The following is a 15,855-nucleotide window of genomic DNA, read 5'->3' on the forward strand; positions in this document are numbered from 1 at the left end:
TTTTTTTATCTGCGTCTATGATCCTTGGAACATCCATGGAACCTTTCCATTCCACAAAATGTCCTTTAGATTATTAAAATGTTCTTCACAATAAGAAAAAAAATGTTTACTGGCATTGTTATGAAACCCCCCTTTGGAAGCTTTATTTTAAGGCGTATACCTAGCAAGCAAATGTTTTTTTTTTTTTTTTTTTTAATTTTGAGAGAAGCATCTGCAGTTTATGTCTTTGTTATGTCAGAGATTGTGTGATGTAACCAATAAACAGGCTTTGTTCCTTTATGGCATATGTTCAGACAGTCATTGTGAAACTGAAGGAGTTCAACAAAGAATACAGACATGTACTTTTGTACTGTGACAAAGAATGTGTTTCATTATGAAATGCAGCATGACTGTGTATTATGTTTTAGTTCATGTATTTTAATGATGTGCAGTATTTATTTTTTGAGAGCGTATGCTAATGGAAACTCTTTCATTGCAGTAAAAAAGGCTTATGCCGTGTTTTTATTTTTTAGAATGTACTATTTTTTAAAAGTTTGTACTTTTTTTGAAAAGATTTTTGAAAAAAGTCACTTATCAGAGATGCACCTGCATTTAATTAAGTCAAAAATACAGTATAAAGGTAATACTGAAAGTATTATTATAAGAAATATTCTGGGTTACACCTATTAGTTGCTTATTAGCATGCATATTACTAGAATATGAACCATTTATTAGTACTAATTAAGCATATATTACTGCCTTATTCTACATCCCTAATACCTAAACTTAACAATTACTGCACTATTAATAAGCAGCAAATTAATAATTTATTGTGGGAAAATCATAGTTAATAGTTAACACGTGTTACCTATTCTAAAGTGTTACCTAGTCTATTAATACTTAATAATTGTTATAATAAAGTAATATATTTTATCATGCATTTTATTCCTGTGATCGCAAACAAAAAATTTGGTGCTCAAAACATTGTTGAAAACCATTGAGCTACTGAACATTTTTGTGAAAACCATTCATCTTTCCCAGAATGAACGTTACAGTTTAACAGATAACCTCCAGATTAATACGCCTTGACTATGAACCAAAAAGTTTATATGTTTGTTGTCACGTCTAAGTTAATCATGTCTTTTCTTGCCTAGGGCACAAAGTGATTCAGGACTGCCATTAGTGCCCTCTCCAAAACATAGGTGCATGACACCCTGTGCACGATGCATTATTAAAGGAAGCCATTGTACTGAAACTCCAAGATTGTTATTTGTAAATGCTTTCATAAAGGCTAGTGAGTCATCTGGAATGAGCTATAGTTTGTGGGTTCAACTCATGGAAGACCTTTAAAACATAGACTCAATGATTTAGATTTGAAATGACAACATTTAAGAGAACAGATATTCAGGGGCATTGCGTATTGAGGAAGTGTATTCACTGACTCTAATAACCTTGGCCAAGTGATAAAAATCATGTGTCTCTTTTTAAAAAGACTTTGATAAAAATTGTTATCGCTTTTAAATTGAATGTTGTTTTTCAAGTTTTTCAGTCACCTTTTCAGAATCAAATGGACTGCAATGTGGATGAAGAATAAAACAAAATACATTATAACATCCAAATCTAACTGGAAAACCAAATGTAACTGTAACTTTACTGTAACTGTTTTTGCTTTTCAACAACAGATACATATCAATATAGAGCCAGAATTCTATTGTACCTTTAGCTACTAGCTGACACAGCATATAACTAATAATAATAATAATAATAATAATAAAAACATCTGTCTGAAATATATGCTATTGACTATGAATAGGCAGCAGAAAGTATACTTAAAATAGTCTTTTAAATGCATTATTATTTAATTTTTTTATTTTACAGCATAATTGCAATAGCAATAATTCTTATATTTAATTTCATAATTCGGAATGTAGGATTATAAGTAATCATTAAACAACAACAATTATTATTAGTATTATCATCAGTGGAAAAACAGGTTTTCCTTATTTTTTGTTTTGACATGGCTGAGTAAAAATAATTGTCAATAAGACACTATAAGACCTAAAAACTATATTGTCCACCAAACAAGATTTTCCTGTGACTTGTGAAAATATATCACATCTTATGAAACTACTGCACTGTTTTTATAATCTTATTACGATCAATAAGGTCCTTGGGGACAGCTGTTTGGGACAACAGAAAACAGTTTTGTTCATTTAATGAGGCATCGCTCTCATCATTTCACCTTCCCCAGAGGATTTTATAAAGCAGATCTCCAGAACAATTACAACAACAAAGCAGAGACAAAAACAGAAAAATAAATCATGTTATCGCCGCTCTAATAGCACATCGATTTTGAGTAATGATGCACTTCTGCATGTTTGTACTTTGAGTTTTTAAGCAACAGACAATTATTCGACTACTTGCCAAGCTCTAATCCAAGTGCACCATGGATTTACTGATTTACTTCTTTTTGTTTTTGTTTTAAAGCCCTTTGACGAGTGTACAAGAATAAACAGCACGGAAAAATAATGTTGCATTCAGATTTTCAACGGTTTCACATTATTTCAAATTTTCGTCCTATTTATAGCAAAATGCAACACATTAAGATATAAAAACTCAGCAGATCTGGGTCCTGTTTGTTCTGCCCGAGGATCCAGTGGAGAGAGCTGAGGTTTCTCTCGTTCTGTTGTTATTCTCTCTAAGGACATGGCTAAGGGGTTTTTATCCATTTTAAGGCAAAAATGAGGTGATACAAGGGGTGTAAAGTATTGCATTTTAGCTGCAAGAGGGGAATATCTTGTGGGGAGAAAGCAATTTAAGTGACAATGAAATATTAAACAATGCGCATTTAGCTTTTCCACTTTAATACTTTGTCTTATTAATTAAGAGGGTTCCCAGGCTTCTTAACCGCACAGTCCTAATTACCTCCAACCACATTAGAAAGACCTGCTAAAAGGGCCTGCTGGTGTAACAAGTCATCTTCCATCAGAATGAAAATGTTCAAAAAGCACTAAATTTAAACTCATTACTTACGCTCGATAACACATTGTGTCTCACTGAGGACGATAGATGATTTATATGCAGCTTATTTTAACACACATACCACATACCGAATTTTTCGTAAAATATGAAAATGCGAACCAAAGCAAAAGTTTGCTGCTTAACTATCACAGTGCAATGCATTATTGGAGAAACTAGTGTATCGTGTAAGGAATGCTGGTTGATGACGTCAATATCTGATATAATCATGTCATTACTCTGACTGGTTTCTTTCGAGCTTGCTGCTATAGCAGTTGCATTGAGCTTCAGAAACCCTCCTGCTTCCCCAGCTCCACCTGATCCGTATAGATCTGCTACTGGCTGATTTTATACCATGGTGTTTTCAATGATGTTTGCCAAAAATATGGATTCAGGAAACTCTGGGAAATCGTTGAAGTATTTTTTAAACAACAAGACTTGGGAAACAAGACCAACTAAAACCACGGTTGGCTCAGGAAGCGAATCCCGGATCAGTATCAGACAATGCGGCAGCCTAAAGAAGCAACAAAATGAGACAAACAATGCCCCGCTTTTTCCTTAAAACTTATCCCTGAAAATGAGAAAATAAAACTTAATAACAGTCCAAGCTAGTCAAGCAAATCCCTGAAGCAAAACAGGCTCCATTAAATCCCTAATAAATGATTCTGTGGAGAAGCAAAACTCCTCCCCGCATGCTGGGAACGCACATCAGCATAGAGAAAGTAAACAATATTCTCATTTCCTATTCTGAGAGAAATGTGAACTGCTTTAAGGTCAGTGGATTTAGGTTTTATATTATCAAGAGATACTGTAGCTAAGGTTTTATTAAGTTAGAGCTGTGTAAATCAAAGACAAAACATATCGTGAGTGTTTAAAACACTCCATTACAATTAAAAAAAATTATTTTGGTAACCCAACGCTGTGTCAAATATGGCTTATTTTTAAATTGCTGGCTTAAAATGAATAAAAATAGGACTGAAATTAAAAAGCAAACACAAAATTACCAGAGACAGTACAAATTAAAACATGAACATTCATTAACAAGTGAAAACACCCATAGGCAAAAATATAAGACAAATTTAATTATGCTGCCTAGTTTTCAACTTTATATACATTTAACTAATTTAACAAGCATTTTAAAAAGTGTATTAAACGGCTCCCTGCTGTATTTTCAACCGAAACAGCACAGATTTTTGTATAGCATAAACAAGTTGATGCTGTACCTTCATAACCTGTTCATAAACACTACAGAGTTTTGAAAAAAATATTCCGAGGATCGCCACCTTAACGTGGTGGAGGGGTTTGAGTGCCTGAATGACCCTAGGAGCTAGGTTGTCCGGGGCTATATGCCCCTGGTAGGGTCTCCCATGGCAAACAGGTCCTAGGTGACAAGCCAGACAAAGAGCGGTCCATGACACCCTTATGGAAAAGACCTGGAATGGAGTCGCGACGTCGCCCGGTATGGCGCAGCCGGGGCCCCGCCATGGAGCCAGGCCTGGGGCCGGGGCCGGCATGCGAGCGCCTGGTGGCCGGGTCTTGCCCCACGGGACCCGGCCGGGCTCAGCCCGAAACAGCGGCGTGGGGCCATCCCCGTGGGCCCACCACCTGCAGGAGGGACCGTAAGGGGCCGGTGCCTTGTGGTTTGGGTAGCAGTCGAAGGCGGGGACCTCACAACCCAACCCCTGGACTCAGAATCTAGTTTTAGGGACATGGAACGTCACCTCTGGGGGAAGGAGCCTGAGTTGTTGCGTGAGGTTGAGAGATACCGGCTAGAGATAGTCGGGCTCACCTCCACGCACTGCTTGGACTCTGGAACCCATCTTCTCGAAAGGGGCTGGACTCTTCACTACTCTGGTGTTGCCGCGCAGGAGAGGCGGCAGGCTGGTGTGGGCTTGCTCATAGCTCCCCAGCTTAGCCGCCATGTGTTGGAGTTTAACCCGGTGGACAAGAGGGTCGCCTCCCTGCGACTGGGTTGGGGGAGGACTCTCACTGTCATTTGTGCCTACGGGCCGAATGGCAGTGTAGAGGCACCCGGCCTTCTTGGAGTCCTTGGGAGGGGTGCTGGAAAGTGCTCCAACCGGGACTCTATCGTCCTGCTGGGGACTTCAACGCTCACGTTGGTGATGCTAGTGACACCTGGAGGGGCGTGATTGGGAGGAACGGCCCCCCCGATCTAAACCTGAGTGGTGTTCTGTTGTTGGAATTCTGTGCTAGGCACGGTCTGTCCATAACGAACACCATGTTCAAGCATAAGGGTGTCCACCAGTACACCTGGCATCAGGACACCCTAGGGCGGAGGTCGATGATCGACTTTGTGGTTGTATCATCTGATCTCCGGCCGCATGTCTTGGACACTCGGGTGAAGAGAGGGGCGGAGCTGTCAACTGATCACCACCTGGTGGTGAGTTGGATCCGTTGGCGGGAGGAGGCCGGACAGACTTGGCAGGCCCAAACGCATCGTGAGGGTCTGTTGGGAACGTTTGGCAGAGACCCTGTCAGGAGATCTTCAACCCGCGGGCCCGGCAGAAACTTTGACCGATCCCGAGGGAGGCTGGAGACATTGAGTCCGAATGGACTATGTTCTCTACCTCTTTGGTCGACGCAGCCGTCCGGAGCTGTGGCCGTAAAGTCTCCGGTGCGTGTCGTGGCGGCAACCCCCGAACCCGATGGTGGACACCGGAAGTAAGGGATGCCGTCAAGCTGAAGAAGGAGTCCTATCGGGCATGGTTGGCCCGAGGACCCCTGAAGCAGCTGACAGGTACCGGTGGGCCAAGCGGACTGCTGCCCGGGTGGTTGTGCAGGCAAAAACTCGGGTCTGGGAGGAGTTCGGGGAGGCCATGGAAAATGACTATCGAACGGCCTCAAAGAGGTTCTGGCAAACCGTCCGACGCCTCAGAAAGGGAAAGCAGTGCCCTGCCAACACCGTATATAGTGCTGATGGGAACCTGCTAACCTCGACTGGGGATATTGTGGGGGGCGGTGGAAGGAATACTTTGAGGACCTCCTCAATCCCGTCAACACGCTCTTCCACTGAGGGAGCAGAGGCCGGGATCCGGGGACTCGACCATTACCCTAGCTGAGGTCACTGAGGTGGTTGAGAAGCTCCTCTGTGGCAAGGCACCAGGGGTGGACGAGATCCGCCCGGAATACCTCAGGTCTCTGGATGTTGTGGGGCTGTCTTGGCTGACACGCCTCTGCAGCATCGCGTGGACGCGGGGGAAAGTGCCTCTGGACTGGCAGACGGGGGTGGTGGTTCCTCTTTTCAAGAAGGGGGACCGGAGGGTGTGCTCCAACCATAGGGGGATCACACTTCTCAGCCTCCCTGGGAAAGTCTATGCCAGGGTACTGGAGAGGAGAATCCGCCCGATAGTTGAACCTCGGCTTCAAGAGGAACAATGCGGTTTCGCCCTGGACGTGGAACACTGGACCAGCTCTATACCCTCTCCAGGATGCTGGAGGGTTCCTGGGAGTTTGCCCAACCAGTCTACATGTGTTTTGTGGATTTGGAGAAGGCATTCGACCGGGTTCCTCGTGGTGTCCTGTGGGGGGTGCTCTGGGAATATGGGGTAAGGGGCCCTTTGCTAAGGGCTGTCCGATCCCTGTATGATCAGAGCAGGAGCTTGGTTCGCATTGCCGGCATTAAGTCAGACTTGTTTCCAGTGCATGTTGGACTCCGACAGGGCTGCCCTTTGTCACCGGTCCTGTTCATTATTTTTATGGACAGGATTTCTAGGCGCAGTCAGGGGCCGGAGGGGTCTGGTTTGGTGACCACAGGATAGCTTCTCTGCTTTTTTGCTGATGATGTTGTTCTGTTGGCTGCATCTGGCCAAGACCTACAGTGTGTGCTGGGCGGTTTGCAGCTGAGTGTGAAGCGGCAGGGATGAAAATCAGCACCTCCAAGTCTGAGGCCTTGGTCCTCAGTCGGACAAGGGTGGCTTGCCCCCTTCAGGTTGGTGGGGAGCTCCTGCCCCAGGTGGAGGAGTTTAAGTATCTTGGGGGTCTCGTTCACGAGTGAGGGAAGGATGGAACGAGAGATTGACAGGCGGATCGGTGCAGCTTCTGCAGCAATGCAGTCGCTGTACTGGTCTGTCATGGTGAAAAAGAGCTAAGTCGCAAGGCGAAGCTCTCGATTTACGGTCGATCACTGCTCCTACTCTCACCTATGGTCATGAGCTTTGGGTCATGACCGAAAGAATGAGATCCCGGATACAAGCGGTCGAAATGAGTTTCCTTCGTAGGGTGGCTGGGCGCTCCCTCAGAGATAGGGTGAGGAGTTCAGTCACTCGGGAGGAGCTCGGAGTAGACCCGCTGCTCCTCCACATCGAGAGAGGCCAGCTGAGGTGGCTCGGGCATCTGTCTCGGATGCCTCCCGGACGCCTCCCAAGGAGGTGTTCCGGCATGTCCCACGGGAAGAGGCCCCGGGAAGACCTAGGACACGCTGGAGAGACTATGTCTCTCGGCTGGCCTGGGAGCGCTCAGTGTCCCCCGGAAGAGCTGGAGGAAGTGTCTGGGGAGAGGGAAGTCTGGGCATCCCTGCTTAGACTGTTGCCCCCGCGACCCGGCCCCGGATAAGCGGAAGAAAAAGAAGAAGAAGATATTAACATCCAAATTAATTAGAAGCAGTATCATTACGAAGAAAGTCAGTTTATGTTATGCAATTCAAGGCGTTTTTCGTTATTATGCGGCGACCGCTGCTGACTCATTTAACTGATTGACATCTCTGTATGTTCTGTGAAATAAAATAATTTGAAGCGCAATAAACGACACTGAAAACCTTATATACCCTAAAGAAGTCCAGTAAATCGGCGGCGCTGGACTCGTCAGAGGGGGAGGGGTCTATAGTTTTAATGGTTGGTGAGATTAACCCATCCACTAACCCAACAGCTGGGTCACACAAAACTACACAATAGTTTAGTTAAAGAAATAACCCAGCATTTTTGAGAGTGTAAAATCTCAATAAAGTACAATGCTTTTTTTCCATTGACATCAGCATTTTACCATTCACCATTGCTCTAAACATGCTGTTCTTGTTGCGAAAGTGTAGGGAACTTTATAAAGAGGTCATGCAGGTCAATAATATTTCCTACCATGGCCAATAGATACTTCATTTTATTGGCTTTTCCTTCACTGTTTGTCCAGCTTCATATGTCTGGCTAGTGGGTTCTTCTCTCTCTGTTCCATCCATCATTTACTCAGTGTAGTCAATTTTTCCCAACTCCATCCAATTCAGCCTGACCAGACGCCACTCTCTCTCTCTCTCTCACACACACACACACACACACACAAGCAAAAGACCGATTTTATTCCTTATCTTCGGATATACACAGAATTATGTAACATGGCAGTACTGATATTAACTGAAGTAAATGTGCATTTCATTTTTTCAATTTCAAGTTTAAACAATTTTTTTTATTTTACAGTGATGTAACTAATTGCTATTCAGATTCAGGCTCACCATTTTCTCTGAAGGCCTCTTTGCATTTCTGTGAAATGCATACTGATATGGATATGTATAGTATGAATAGGATGATTTTTTTCTCTATGCAAACATGAAGCGTAAATACCCAGGAGCGAAAATCTAAAGAAAATTTTTTTTTTATGGCTTACAAAGACTGTCAATCCATAAAATCCGCGCCATACATATTTATCTTCTGTATTGCATTTAGAATGCACTGAGAGTGAACAATTCTATTTCAATGCAAATCAAGCCCTCTTAAAGATGGGTTTATGGAAAATTACAAATGGACGCTCTATGCCTTAGCGACACCGCGTCTAACAAATGTCTAGAGATGTTTGCATATTTTAAAGCTGTGTGTTATTGTTGAGTTGAAATAGGTATTTTAATACAGAAAGGAGAGAAACGCAAACTCACACGAAAAAGTGTGTTGAGGAACAGTTATCTGAAATGGATGGTTTCTTCATTTTTGCTGTAGTACTCCTCTATAGATCAGCAAGACTCAATTTTGTCCCCAAGCCGTCCCCTCACGCAGACACACAAATAATGCTCTGCAGTGTCTGACAGCAGCACCCATATTTTGCAGCCAAGGTGACCCAAAATGGTCAACAATTTATCACTCAAAACACCTAACTGTGATCAATGCAATGAATCAAAAAATGCATTCTTATAGCATCTTTCTGCTTTGTCTTGTGTTTAAGGCAAGATACCGAATGGTTAACATCTGATTACTTTTTATAGAAACCGTCTTATTGTGTTAACTTCCAACTGAGAAGGCTGGGAAAAGCTGCAAGAAATCAATTCAAGGTGACTTTTAGACCACCCCTGCATTGGCGTAGTCTAGTACTCTGTCTTCAGTGAGAAGAAGAAAAACACTTAGCTTTCTTTTGAAACTATTCATAATCATTCAATCAAGAAACCGGGTGAAAGGATATATGTTTGTATGTTTGCGTTCTGTACAGATGGTCTGAATATTAATGAAGTAGTTCTGGTGGTGGGGGAGAATAAACCCGTCCTTTATTGACCTATTTGGATATCGTACTCCTGTCTTTGGCCTAAGAAAGAGAAAAGAGGAAGAAGAATGACTTCAGGGCTGAACTCCCTCTGAGCAGGACCACAGCACCCAGAGGATAAAGTAGAATAAAACATTTTCATTTGGTTTAGTAGGATGAAGGTTCGTTTGTGTGTCGCTGAAGTCTTTGAAGGATTTCTACTGTATTTCATCTTGAGTTAAATGATCTCATCTAGTCCCGACTGTCAGGTCATAAACTGAGCAATATTTCCAAATGAGTTTTAACAGTCAGCGATAGCATTTTAATAAGCGCTGAGTGTAAATTTTGTCTATAAATATCTGATATTATAGAACGAGTGCCCTATATGTTCATTTTTGTAATTTTTCCAACATTTTGTTATGCTAGTGCAGGTCTGGAAGACATGCAGAGCTAAACCGAGCTCTCCGTCTCCACAGGGATTTGATTGAATCAGCAAAAATTCCTTTGAATTTGAAAATGAATTGGCAAATCCACCTCATTTTATCTGCGTTTCTTCCTGCGTGCATCCACAATGTGTTTCCACACGACTGTAGTTCATGTTTTGAACATGAAAGGAAAGAAAAAAAGTCTTTGCAAAGCACATTTCCATGTCGAATGTTAATAGAGTCAGTGAATAGCAATGAGTGATTAAAAAGAGAAAGCATGCTAACATGGGTATTTAGGTCAGGAATACGAGGCACAAAAGAGAATGTAAGAAAAACACACTAATGATAACAACTATAGGAGAACTTCAGTAGATTCTGACCTGTTCTAACAAGTCAAGCCACTGAAATATGTAAGGATAGTGTCTGGATAATGAACAGTCTTTCTTGTGTCTTGTATAGTTTTCCATAATGACCAAGTGACTATACTATCACTAATACAACATGGCTAGCTAAATTTATTTTATACCTACCTTTATACTAGCTTAAAGGCTTAGTTCTCCCAAAAATAATTACTCATTTACTCATTACTTACTCACCCTCACATTGTTCCAAACCCATAGCAACATCTTTGTTAATCTTTGGAACACGCATTAAAATATTTTAATGAATTCAGAGAGCATGCATAGACATCAACACAACTGAAACGTTCATGGCCCTAAAAATAGCAAGGATATCATTGAATTAGTCCACATGACATCAGCTAGGGGGGTGGTTTACATTGTCGAAATAGTAATATAATAGCAAATAGTATAAACAACACCAAAAACGCATTATGAAGAGTCAAGGCAGGCACTGGACAGTCACAATTACGTTAACACACAGGGAAAATGTGTAACGGATGCCTCGCATATACAAAACTTATGCTTTATGTTTTGATTAAAAGATCAGAACGTCAGCAAAACCTAAGAATTCACAACACTTTTTGCTATTTATAATAGCTTTCATTATACCTTTATGTATATGACATAAGTTCATGTTCTGTGGTTCTGTTTTGAGCTGCGCACGCTGAAGAAGACCAGTAGAGTGGAAGCATTTGATAACAGGTTTTCATCAGTGGGATTTAATCTTTTCACGTCACTTAAGATAACGTTAATATCATGGGTTATAGACTATCTGCACAAAACGCCCTGAATGCAGGAACATGTCTGCGCAGCTCTAAATGTATCACGCAACAATGTGCAGAAACATGGATACTAAACTCAAAAAATTCACAGTGTTTTCTTTCATCATTCACTCATTATAATGTTATGTATACGACAGTCCCAGTCATAGTTATTAATATTCTGCATTGGTGTTTGTTCTGATCATGCTGAAGAGTAAAATGAAGTGCTTTGCTGCAGCGCAACTCAACCAAATGCATATTATATGAGATAAATAATACATACACGCAGGGTGCGATTTGTGAAAATGTAGAACTTTTTTATGAAATGATATAAAACATGATAACAGTTTAATAAAAACATTGTATGTCTACGCTAGGCCTTTTGATTGTAATGGTTTAATGTCCACAGTTATTCAAACAATACATAATAAACTGGGTGCCGCCGTTTGTAAATTCTATGGGTCAAGATTACGGTCTCATCTGCGTCCAGCTATTTTTAGCTGTACAAAACATTAAACATTGGTGATCATTAACATATTATTAAATGCAATATCTTAATTATGAATACACTGCCTTGTAGTGCAAACTGTTTTACAGTGTGCTGCATTCGATTTAATGTTAGATCAGGACATCAGAGTGGGTTTGTGGGATGTTTTTATACAAGTAATTCAGCGATTCAGGCAGGAATGCATAGACTATATCCCCCCCACCTTTATGGAAAGTGAAACTTAAATCTATAGGGGTGGTTGGATTTATTCCTGCACAATAAAATATTTATTATTTGGTTGCGTCTGGTAACTCCCTCCATATAGCCAACATTGCATGATCATGTGGCCCGCGAAAATTTGACTTGTGTCAACTAATTGAACTATTAATTCAACTATTTCTTCTCTTTCACATAAGGCATATTTCCAACACGATAGAGCATTATTTTTTAGTGACAGTCCCCAGATATTTGAATTCCAAAACGTTGCAATACGTACCTGGAGCAACATAAAAAAACACAGCAACACGTACCCATATCAACATAATAAAAAACATTTTGAACCTGTGTTTTAGTGCACAGAGGTACATATTTTTATGAAACCAGGTTGCACGTAAAACATGGAAGGCTCAGAGATTGAACAGAAACTCAGACTGAATTGTCTGCTAACCTGGCAGCAGAGCGTCGTGAGCCAGCTGTCTGCGATAAGAAAAACAGAGAAGCAGATCTCATGATTTTTCTCATCTTCATCCACCATGCATTGTATCGGGCAGTCCTATGAGCTACAGGACCAAAAAGAGAGGTTTGAAGGACCTGAGAATCATATGAAACACATTGTCCCGCCCGTGCTCGCTGATCATGTCATCTCAACATTTGAAGGTCATTGTGGAATTATACAGCACAGGGTGCCCATGGGATTTGCTTTTTAGTCTTGCAAGAAGTGCTGATCTGTTATCAGAGAGAAAGAAACAGAAAGGAAATAACAGAAAAAGTGACAAGCAGAGAGAGAGAGAGAAAGAGGCTTGCGCCTGTGGCTTGCAGAGGTTAATGCGTCTCTGCTGCGTTCTGACACACGGCTGCCTCATTTTCTCTTGCACATTATCTCCTGTCTTCAGAGGCGACAAAGCTAGTAAGCTTCTCTGACAGGCAGCAAAGGTAGGGCCTTTATATTCTTTCATTGTGGAAAAACAAGGCCACAGAGTCATGCGGAAATGGAAATTTGCAAATGTGAATGAGAAGCCTCAGTTGCTTGCCGCAGAGCTGATGGACAGCAGTGGCTTCCCCGTAGCTTGTGTGTGTGTTAGTGTGAGAAAGAGAGTGCAGGAGTCTAAAAAGACTTCAATTAAAATGTTACGCTTCACAGAAGTACACTGCCTGTATAGCAGGTGTTAGCCTGTGGGTGTGAGACTGAAGCAATCAATCAGTCAGTCAATAAATCGTTAAGTGTGCCAAGCAAGTGCTACGTTAACTCTCCTCACACACTCACCAGAGACCCAAACACGAGAAGAGGTTACACATCAGTACAATGAAGATGAATGAGACGACTCATACTGACAAAAACCATTTAAAATATTTAAATCAAATTTTAATTATGTTATGTAATAATGTTATTTATAATACATATATATTATTTGCACAATTAAAATACAGGTTAATGCATATAAAATACATTTATTTAAAGTTTTATGTAAAATTAATGTTTATATATTTGTTTATGAATAAATACATTTATTATTTAAGGAATTCAATAAAAATATTTACCTTTAACTGATTATTATGTATTTATTTTCATTAAAAAAAATAATGTTTAATTATATATTTGTTTATTATATAAAACAAATAGATTATTAAAGAAATGACAAATATTAACTGTTGGTTAATAATTATATATAATAATTACTATTATATATATTTTTGATTTATTCCTGCTATTTCTAAAGAATAAATGCTGGTGTGTTTATAATATAAAATACAAGTTTTTTATTTTTTATATATTTTATTTAAATATATATTTGAATTATATATTTTAAATTATGTATTTGTTTATAAACGTACATTTAAAGTATTAATTTGAATTTTTTGTATTCTATTCCATTACAATAAATAATACAAATTAAGTTCACAAAATATTTGCATGGTTTGCGTGTGAACTGCCAAGATAAGCAGATTGCCCCAATGTCCTCATCTCGTTTTCAGAGATAATGTATTAAATTAGTGGTCCCATTGTATGAATTGTCTAGCTGTTCAATCGAGCCTTTAATTTTCTTCTGCACCTCCCATCCCACTCTATTATTCATGGTGTTATTCTTTACCCGTCCCTGCGCATTATTCTTGTCTTTGTTTATTTGACTGATTATTGCACCTCCTTTCATATACATCACTGTTCGTATTTTCTCCAATGCAGGTGCTGATCCCCAGAGGTGGTGGGTAAATGGTAAATGACATCTAAAAATACCCCACCCCCAATCCCTCCCTTACCTCGTCTGACTCAGCTCGTCCTTTGGAGTAACCAGCAAAAATGAGCGAAGGCAACGGAAGAGTGACGACACTGGTGCAATTACACATTCCCAGGGAAAATGTCATGTGTTTGAAATGCTGCTGGGCCTGCCTGGCTCTCTAAACACAAGGGATACAAGGAGTTATTGTTTATGAAAGGGGAGAAAGTACTTCCTGCATAGAGAGCAGATGTGAAAACACCCACATGCGTTATACACACTTTTTCATAGAAGTGGAAATTCAGTGCTGTTGTTATGTTTTGTATTTTAAATATCAAAAATATATGCATTACATAAGTTACATTATTTTACATTTTTCAATCTCCCTTGTGATGCTCTTACCAGGAATATTATTTATATGCCTGAAAAAAATTGCATATATATTCAAACAAATTATATTCATATATATTAAACATATATTCATATGCTGTTTCTCTTTTTGCATATATGGTGCAGCATTAACTAATCAATAGTATTCTAATTGTTTTTAAATAATTCCGTAAGTATTACGTAATGTTTTAAACAGATAGGAATAACAAACAATAATATAAATCTTTATTTATCCTCATACCACTTTACTGAAGAACACCAAGGAGGGATTTTCTGTGCAGTAACAATGAATGTTAAAGCTTTCAGACTTTAAAAAAAAGCGGTGAGCACAACCACTTTTCAACCTCAGTGAAAAACTGAAGCCTGAAAAAGTTTCTAATCTGCAGACGTGATAATAAGTTTATTTTGACCCTGTGTGATTGGTTAATAAGCCAGCAGTAGGCTTTCAGTTGGACATGGACAGAGATAGCGGCAGCGGATCAAACGCGTGAAATTACAGCGTTTGCCCTTTCCCTATTAGGCTGCCCTGTGTCCGAGAGAAGACCCTTGAGCACCGATTGCTGATCAAAGCCCCTCGCCTCCCCCACAGACCCGAGGGCTGCGCCATAGACCTACAGCAGCATTTCTCATTCAAGCCATCTGCACTGAGAGAAAAAACTCACGAGGCCCACATCAATCATTGATCTCCTTTAGTGACTGTAATTCCAACGAATCCATCCACGGATATGAGTTTACATCAGTGCACTAACATACGCCACCTATCAACTGCAGGTTTGTACAAATCCATTTGTATTTTTTCCATCTCGACCCACCTTGAGTTCAGAAGGTTTGTGCTTTCTGTTGTTCTGTAACTATTTCTGCAAAGGATTGCGTGAGATAAAGCAGACTTTTCCATTCTCCCTTCAGCATCAGAAGTCCTTGTACCAGACTAAAACACACTTGACATTGCGCATACGCATTTAACAAGCTCCCAACCCATCACGAATTCACAACAGGGCACCGTCAATAGATTTACCAGTGAATTTTTAAAGACATTTCTCAAAAATGCAGGGAAATTCAATTAATCATTGATCCATCCTTCTCGGTGCAAACTGACTGATCTCATTTCGGTTCTGGGTTTGTCCGGAGGCGAAATATGAATATGAGGATGTGCAAGATAGAAAGAGCCAGACTCATTGGGCTCATTGTCACTTGATCTCTTTTTCTGAATGTCTTGATTTTTAACCACAGTGATTCGTAATGTTTGGATTCTTGTTGCTGTGTCGTAGCACCGTTTTCGTGCAAGAATCTGTCTCAAGATCAAACAGAACCGTGCCATTACAGAGCCATAAGACAATGACAGAAAGACAAGGCTGTATATCAATAAGAATGACTTCCAAATGAAGCAGACCTCTCAGTCCGTGGAGGCCAGTGTGATGCCAGTTAGTCACAAAACTGAGGAATCTAATACTGAACCTTCTGCAGTCTCTGTGATGTTGCATTGACTCCAATCTCAAGACCCAGTCGAGCCAATTT

Source organism: Puntigrus tetrazona, chromosome 21 (assembly GCF_018831695.1).
Source record: "Puntigrus tetrazona isolate hp1 chromosome 21, ASM1883169v1, whole genome shotgun sequence".
In the NCBI taxonomy this organism is placed as follows: Eukaryota; Metazoa; Chordata; class Actinopteri; order Cypriniformes; family Cyprinidae; genus Puntigrus; species Puntigrus tetrazona.